Raw genomic sequence first — 8,229 nt, 5'->3', positions numbered from 1 at the left:
GCTCTGAGGATGGATGGATGTGCATGGAGATAATAAACTGAGCTATAATCTTGCCAAAGATTAGGTGAAGATGAAAATGCTGATGGTACTGCTGTATTTGGATTATTAAAACAAACAAACACACAAACAAACAGAACCCCAACACTTTCCTGCATAGGTAAATGCTTGTGTGGTAAACACCAAATGCAGATTCAGGTGCAAACCTTGAGCCAGCCACGCGTCACATCAGTGTTACTCCAGAATGGACTATGAGGTTTGAACTTGTTCTCAGGAAGTAAGAACCTCACTGGGTGTTAGGTCAGTTCTTACATCTGGGTGGAAACTTATAGTAATTGTGCAATTTCCCTAAAAAATCCCCAGAGATCTAAGTTAGGCATTTTGCCTTTGCAGCCTTTCCTGCCTTTTACAGTGCTTTTCACTCCAAGTCCTTGCACTTCCCTGCATCATGTAAAATACGGTTCTAATTCTTCCACTTAAAGACCTTGGTACAACATTAAAAAGCCACCAATAACTATGCAGATGTCCCTTTTGTCGTAATACCTGTCTTTATTAGTCATGCTCGCTTAAGGGGGGGGGATATCAGGACGCCTGGATTCATCTTTTTTCCCCCCTCCTCTTCCACGTTCGCCACCGCAGCATCCTCCAGCCGAGCATCCCGCTGCTCGGGGGCGGCCCAGACTCCCCCCTCCTCCTGCTCCCGGGGCCACCGGCAGCGCGACAAGGTGGGCAGCCCGGCTCCGGCTGCCATGTCCGTGTGTCCGTCCCCCCCCTCCGCCTCCGCGGAGCGAGGGGATGCGGCGGCAGCCGTGCCCGCGCAGCCTCCGCAGAGGCGCGCTGCGGTGCGCGGGTGCGGGGGGGGTCGCACAGAGGGCGGCGTGATTGCGCTGCTTTGCACTGCCCGCCCGCCGCATCGGTCGCCTCTCGGCGCCGGGCGCGGAGACATGCGCGCTGCTGCGCGGCCGCGCTGCGTCCCTCTCCGCCGCCTCCCCCCGACCCTCCTGCCGGGCGGAGGAGGCGGAGGGAGGGAAGAAGAAGAAGGAGGAGGAGGAGGAGGAGGAGGAGGAGGGAGGGGAGAGAGACGCGCCGCAACTTGCCGCGGCTCCTCCCTCCCCTCCCCTCGCCGCGCCGCTGCCCGGCCCCTGCGGGCTGCGCTCCGCGGGCAGCGCTCCGCGGGAGGCGGCATCCCCGGGCGCGCCTCTCCGCGGGGCACGGCGGCTCCCGGTGAGTTGGGGGCGGTACGCGAAGTTGGCGTGTCTGTGGTGGGGTTTTTTTTGGGGGGGGGGCGGAGGGTCGGTGCGCTGTCGCTGCGCGGCTGCGGGAGGCTGGCGGCGGGGCCGCCGCAGGGCTGCGGGGCTGGGCACCGCCGGGCTGCCCCCTGTCCGGCCGCGGCGGCCATTTGGTTATTTGGGCGATAATTTGGGCAGGAGCGGTGACAGGTGTAGGGCAGGGTCCGGGCAGGATCCGTCCCCCGGTTGGGGTCATTGTGCGGATCGGGGCGGATGGGGGGGGAGGGGGGCATCGTGCCGGCACTCCGCGGCCGCGGGGCTCTCCGCTGCTGCCACTCGGCCCCTTAACTATATTTTCATTCAAATCCTATTACATGGTGCCGGTCTCCAGTTTGTTTCGCAGTGGCATCTGCTCTTGGTCTTGGAAACTCTTTAAGAGAAAGGGGGTGGCCGGGGGAGGGCAGGGGCTGCTTTTCAAAGCCTTGCGAAGGGAGCTGCGAGCACCAGTTTCTCCTAGCACATCATTTGCCGCCTGTGCTGCTTGGGGCATTTATTTCCCTTAGTGCTTCCAAGAGGGGACAGAAAAAAAAAACTGGCAAACGGTCATAGCAGAAAGTTGTGTGGCTCGAATGTTACATACGCTAATGGACCCAATTATCTAAATAAACAAAGGTAGTGATTTATAGGTGTCTGAACTATAATGCTTTGAATGATAGCGCTCTTTAACCTTTGGTTCTAATCTGTCCCTCAGAGATTTGGTTTTAAGGAGAGTAATATATCATCCGTGGTGCTGAATACTTGAGTTGATTACATTTGTAAAAGGAATGGCCTTTGAAATAATACTGTGCCATTAAGCAACAAATGCAGAAAAAGAGTGAGAGAGGGAAAGAGCAAAGATAAAATTTTGGCAGAAAATATTTTTCCCCTTCCTAGCAGACATGCTCGATTAACTTTTATCCAGAGTTCTTATTTTACTAAATTAAACTTCAAAAAAATAAGCGCGCTGTGTGAAACCAGAAGCAAATCCTCCTTAGTCCTCTTGAAGTCTGTCTGCGTTGTGGTTAAATGATGACTGGAGCAGTGTCTGTTAAGAGAATTTGCAGAAGCAAGCACTGCTAAAGATACCCAGTAGGTAAATGGAAGTACTTTGTTACCGTATTTGTTTCTTGTAGATAATACAGAAGTAGAAATTACAAGTTCTAGGGTTTCTTATTTTATGTCTTTAAAAATTTTGCCCTGATAAATGTACCTATATGTGAGGTGTGCAGCTTCAATATGGCAAAAGCGCCTTCCCTTAACTGGAAAAGTGATTATTTCAGGTCTTAGCTTATTTAGCAGCGGGCAAATTCTGCAGCCTGTGGAGCACCTCCTGTAAGGGATGAGTGTCTTCTGCCCTCATTGAAAAGAAATCGTACAGTATGCACAACATCTCGCGGGCCTGAAGTGCAAGAGCAATTTTATCTTTAACCAGTATTTCAACACAGGTTTTATTAACATAAAATCAATATTCAGGTCAGCAATGGGGATCTGCAACTTTCGAATGAGAAGCTGATCTGAAGGCAACACATTGCTCATATGAGTAAAGGTTGTGCGATATAACACTCAGCAAGCTCACCTGTCTTTTGTTCAGTTTCTTTTATGAAATGTCATTTAATGAGGAAAAGAAACAAGTAATCCATTGCATTTTAAGGCACCGTGCTCCTCATAAGCTTCATCGCCAGGCAGTTGAACATGAATGTGGCTTTAGATCATGTATTGTATACAAATGACTGCTACTAGATAACTTAAGCTCTAAATTTATCCTACTATTGAGGTTATATTGATCAGAAAGCAGCAACTGGATTTCAAGTCCTAAATAAGAAATGCTCAATAATCTAGAGCTAATTTATGTTTTAAGAAGCACTGCTCTGAGGAATCCACAAGAAATGCAGCTTACTGGCTGTGCAGTGGCATTTAGTTAAGGAACACTCTTTCCTGGGGACTTCATTGACATACAAAGGAGTTAAATCTGTTTATCAGCTCATTGATGATGATGGTAAAGGGCTGTAGAGTTCAATGGTGGGAACAGGACACAGTCTTTTTCCTTCCAGTAAGGATGGGGATGGAGAATGGAGGGGCTTTTTCAAAGTAGTTCCAACACTGTATCATTTGTAACTGCAAAATGTAATGTAAGAATAAGATTAGTAGACCAAGAAGGCTTGAAAACATTGTTTAACACTTAATTGAAACAATAAATCATTCAAATAACATTACCCAGGCTGGTATCGCGATGCCTCTGCTTCCAGGTGTTGAGAAGAGAGCAGATTTCGGGCACGAGGTGCGAGGGTAGCTCAGCCCCCGAGCGGCGGCCGGAAGGGCAGGCGCGTTGCAGCCTGGTGGTCATGCTGTGGCCAGGAGGGAGCCCAGGCGGGGTGAAGGGGCAGAGCATGCTGGGGCTCACCCTCACCCACATGCAAGTTGCCAGACTGGGGCTGTGGGAGCCCCCTCCCAAATTGGAGCGTCTGCTGGATGAATGGCAGCTGCTGGCCAGGGAAGATGTGGTGGATGAGGCCCTGATGGTAGAGCTGTAGCTTGCAGGCAGGCTGCCCTGGCTACTCCCTGCATCCCAAGGATGCTGTCAGTTGCAGGTCTTATGTTGTGTGTAACGATGCAAAAAAACTTCTGGTGAGTGAAGAAGTTCAGGACAGCTTCTTCCTTGGGAAAGTGGTGTGTTTCTAAACGTTCGTATCATCAGATGCTGCTTACATTGATTAAAACATGGAAACAGCAAGCAGTGCATGCTCATTTGTGTAAAACTGCTAGTAATAAACTCTAGATTTTGAAATCGCTGTGCATTCCTGCGGGCTCTTGGAGGCCCTGTAAAATCCTCCTGCGCATCTGAGGAAGCTGAAGCCTGAAGGTCCGGCTGCAAAGTTACTGAAGGGAGTTGAGATGTCTTTGGTTGCTGTTCCCACATCTCCATCCTGGTATCCCTCACGCTCTGAATTGCCGTGGCTTCTCCACAGGTGTCTCATGGGCGCATGCCATGTCTGACCCACCTTTCCCCAGCCCCTCACCTCCTGAAAACCCTGTGTGCCACGCAGGCAGCTCTGCCCGGCTCACAATACCACCATAAATACCACCCCGCAGGTGCTCGGTGACTCACTGGAGGCCCCAAGCTGCAAACCCCTCAGCAGTTTCACTGATTTTCTTCTGTGGGGAAGTGGTTTTTTTACAATGCTGTGCCCATGGTTACCTGGGCTGGGGAGGGCGAGCTGCAAGTGGTGGGACCCCCAAAAGTTGCTCCTGCAAAGGTGCACCAAGCACAGCTGTCAAGTGAAGATGATGAGTGACGGGATGGGTTCCTTCCCTTCGTGGATGCGATATAACCAAGTTTTAATTAAAGCAGCGGCGGTAGATTATTAGGGCAGATAAATACTGCCTTGTTACAGCCCTCTTGGGTCGTATGTAAGCAGTATTCGTTTTAGAAAGGATGAATGAACAGTCAGTGTGAAGGATAAAGATCAGCATTGTTAATCACTCTGGAAGTCTTCCGTGGGAAAGGGTAAACTCATGAGCAAAGATACTGTCCATAAATGTCATTCAAATATTTACATAACTTGGGGATAAAATTTTGATATTAAAGGCATGCAAGTACCAAATCATGTTTGGGTTCCTGTCGGCGATAACTAGGACCTGCACAGCTGGGGTTGGTCAGCGGTGGGCTGTATTCCTACGTCATGCTTTGCTAGCAGTTAACAAAGAGCTCTTCTTCAACATCACCTATGAAAAAAAAGTAATTGTTCTTGTCAAAGTGCAGATAAAAAAAATAGAAACTTGGGAGACCACACTTGGCGTAAACTCTCCTGCTTCAGGTGGGGCTGATTCTTCATTTCTGGTGTCCCTGGGTAAGCAGTGCGCCAGTGGCCACTATCTGGGCTAGGGCCATGGTGGTTGACCATCCACTTACAGTTTGTGGCTGTTGATAAGTCTGCGGAGTGAGAAAGAATGACTCCAAGTGGGAAGGGGTGGGTAAACTGGAAGTGGTAGGAAATGTTCCTGTGCAGATCCTTGATTTTGTAATTCTCGCAAAAGTTTCTTTTGTCCTTTTCCAGCTCTCAGAATGTGATGCAACCCTTGAAAAACAATCTGTGTGCTTTCATGTAAATGCAATGAGGATGAGCCTTTGAAAGCATATCTTAGCTGATGTTGATGAATAAACAAACTTGGCCACAGTAAATCTTTTCATCTAACTTCAAGAGCCACACTGTAATGAAGTAAATATAGATGTACTTAATGGGCTCCTTTCATCCAAATACATAACAAACCCTCCAAAGTAATGCAAACAAATCTAAAAGGGATTTCTAAGTGCCTTTTTTTTTTTTGGTACTGGAGCATTTTAGTCTAGCTGGGCTAGGAAGGGAGTGGAGCTTGCTCCCAGAGGTGTGGAGGGGCTGGAGTGTGTGCCAGACTAAATGGGAAGGGGCAGAGAATGTACCATAGACCCAGCTGTTCTCCTACAATTGTTCTGCAAAAAGGGCAGAACGTGCTTGTTCCACGTGAGGTTTAAAACACCTTATTTGATGAGCTTCTCCCTGAACTCATCCTTTGGAAGGCAGCTTGCAGATGAGGTTCTGAGAGGCAGTGGCACCTGAACTGGCTGCTGTCTGCTCCCCCTTGGCTGCAGCCCAGCTCTGTGCCCCATTGCTGCACCAAGAGAGCCCCTCCAAGTGCGAGACGGCTGCCAGCCCACCTTCGGGACAGCCTGCGTGTGATGTGCCACCACTTGGCCAGATGATAACCTGCCTGGGGGGCTTGCTCTACAGGGCACATCCTGGCTGTGCCCCAGTCTGGCTCCTGGGCTCACAGAGTGCTTGAATTCAGGGTTAGAGGTGGCCTCGAAGCCATCGTGATCGCTGCTGGAGACACAGTCATTGAAGCATGACTGCGGCAGTGGCGTGGACTTTGGCAGCATCTTGTTGGTTGGAAGCTGTGGGAAAGAGGAGCTCAAAGAACAGGTCTGCGGATCTGGACGTTCACTGCGTGACAGTGAATGTGGTTTCATTTCGAAACTTGCAGGATGGCTGTTTTCAATGACAGCGTTTGTAAATAGATTAACAACTTCTTGTTGAAAGCACGCTTAGCAAATACAACCGTCCGGTTTCACTGTCCTTGCTTCGTGAAGAAGGCCAACGTGTAACGTTTGTATTTTCCATGTCACAGAAAGTTTTTGGATCTTCTCTTTAAAAAGCACAGTTATAAAACAATTTAAAGATGGATGCTTTGCTTTGGAGAGGGTAAACCCTGTTTTGGAGAAAAAGACCTTAACTTGGTCTTTTCTGTTCTTAGTAGGGAAACTTCAGGTCCACTTCATTCCATTGTGGAATAAAATTCCATTCTAAGCTGGGTGATATGCTTCTAAGAGTTTGAATATTAAACTATTTGGACAACTTGTGATTAATGGGGTGAAATCCTCTTGGCAGCTGGTCACCGGTGGTGTCCCTCAGGGCTCTGTTTTGGGGCCAGTTTTGTTTAATATCTTTATCAATGATTTGGATGAGGGGATTGAGTGCACCCTCAGTAAGTTTGCAGATGACACCAAGCTAGGTGGGAGTGTTGATCTGCTTGAGGGTAGGAAGGCTCTACAGAGGGACCTGGACAGGCTGGATTGATGGGCCAAGGCCAACTGTATGAGGTTTAATAAGGCGAAGTGCTGGGTCCTGCATTTCAGTCACAACAACCCCAAGCAACGCTACAGGCTTGGGGAAGAGTGGCTGGAAAACTGCCCGGCAGAAAAGGACCTGGGGGTGCTGGTGGATGGCCAGCTTAACATGAGCCAGCAGTGTGCCCAGGTGGCCAAGACGGCCAACAGCATTCTGGCTTGTATCAGGAATAGCGTGGCCAGCAGGAGCAGGGAAGTGATCGTGCCTCTGTACTGGGCACTGGTGAGGCCTCACCTCGAGTACTGTGTTCAGTTCTGGGCCCCTCTGTATAAGAGGGACATTGAAGTGCTGGAGCGTGTCCAGAGGAGAGCTACCAGGCTGGTGAGGGGTCTGGAGACCAGGTCATATGAGGAGAGGCTGAGGAAGCTGGGCATGTTTAGCTTGGAGAAGAGGAGGCTGAGGGGAGATCTCATTGCCCTCTACAACTACCTGAAAGAAGGTTGTAGAGAGATGGGTGTTGGCCTCTTCTCCCAGGTGAATAATGACAGGACCAGAGGAAATGGTCTGAAGTTGCAGCAGGAGAGGTTTAGATTAGATATTAGGAAGAATTACTTTACTGAAAGAGTGGTCAGGCCCTGGAACAGCCTGCCCAGGGAGGTGGCTGAGTCACCATCCCTAGAGGTGTTTAAGAAACGTCTAGATGTGGCACTTCAGGGCATGCTCTAGTGGCAGAGATTGTAGGTTGTATGGTTGCGATGATCTCAAAGGTCCTTTCCAACCATGAAGATTCTATGATTCTAACTATGTCAGCATAATTACAGAAATTCTTCAATGTGAGCTTTCTCTTTGCTGAGATCTTGATGAGTGGGAAATACTATAAAGAATGACTTCTGTCAGCATTGGAGGAATTTTGTGAAGGAGCTTTAAATCTCGCAGACTCTTGTACTTTAAAAAAACGCAACAATGATTTACTGAAGTCCACATTCAACTCACTATTTGACACCACGGAGAGTCAGACATCCAATTTAGGTAGTGTCTGGTTGTGTTGTGCCATGTGTACAGGAGTGAAACGTATTAAAAACTGTTCAGCTTCGGATGTGTTCATCTGGGGATTTACTCATAAATAATTGATAACCCTCTGAAACAAAATCTCTTCATTACTCCACGGATTGCTCACCTCTTCCCTCCTGCGCTCATTGTTCTGGCAAGCGGGGGAAAGACGGAGGCGCTGCTTTAATGAAGGTGTACGTCAGCCTCCACTGCTCCTTTCAAAAGGTCACCCAACTAAACAGCGGCAATGAAATGCATGACAAAAGATAAACATTTTATTGTCCTACGGAGATCTGCGGCATTCCAGTGTT

General features: G+C 49.0%; 1 protein-coding gene across 3 annotated transcripts in view; it reads left to right on the top strand.

The window, feature by feature from the left end:
* Positions 1 to 1,058: 1,058 nt before the first annotated feature.
* PAG1 (phosphoprotein membrane anchor with glycosphingolipid microdomains 1) overlaps positions 1,059 to 8,229 on the top strand; it is a 117,111-nt gene continuing 109,940 nt past the window's right edge. For all 3 annotated transcript variants that reach the window (XM_063327112.1, XM_063327107.1, XM_063327111.1), the window contains exon 1: positions 1,059 to 1,221. The gene's annotated coding sequence lies outside the window, so the exon portion shown is untranslated. The remainder of the gene's footprint in view (positions 1,222 to 8,229) is intronic.

Source organism: Chroicocephalus ridibundus, chromosome 2 (assembly GCF_963924245.1).
Source record: "Chroicocephalus ridibundus chromosome 2, bChrRid1.1, whole genome shotgun sequence".
Classification (NCBI taxonomy): Eukaryota; Metazoa; Chordata; class Aves; order Charadriiformes; family Laridae; genus Chroicocephalus; species Chroicocephalus ridibundus.
This window is presented reverse-complemented; position numbering and strand designations above follow the sequence as displayed.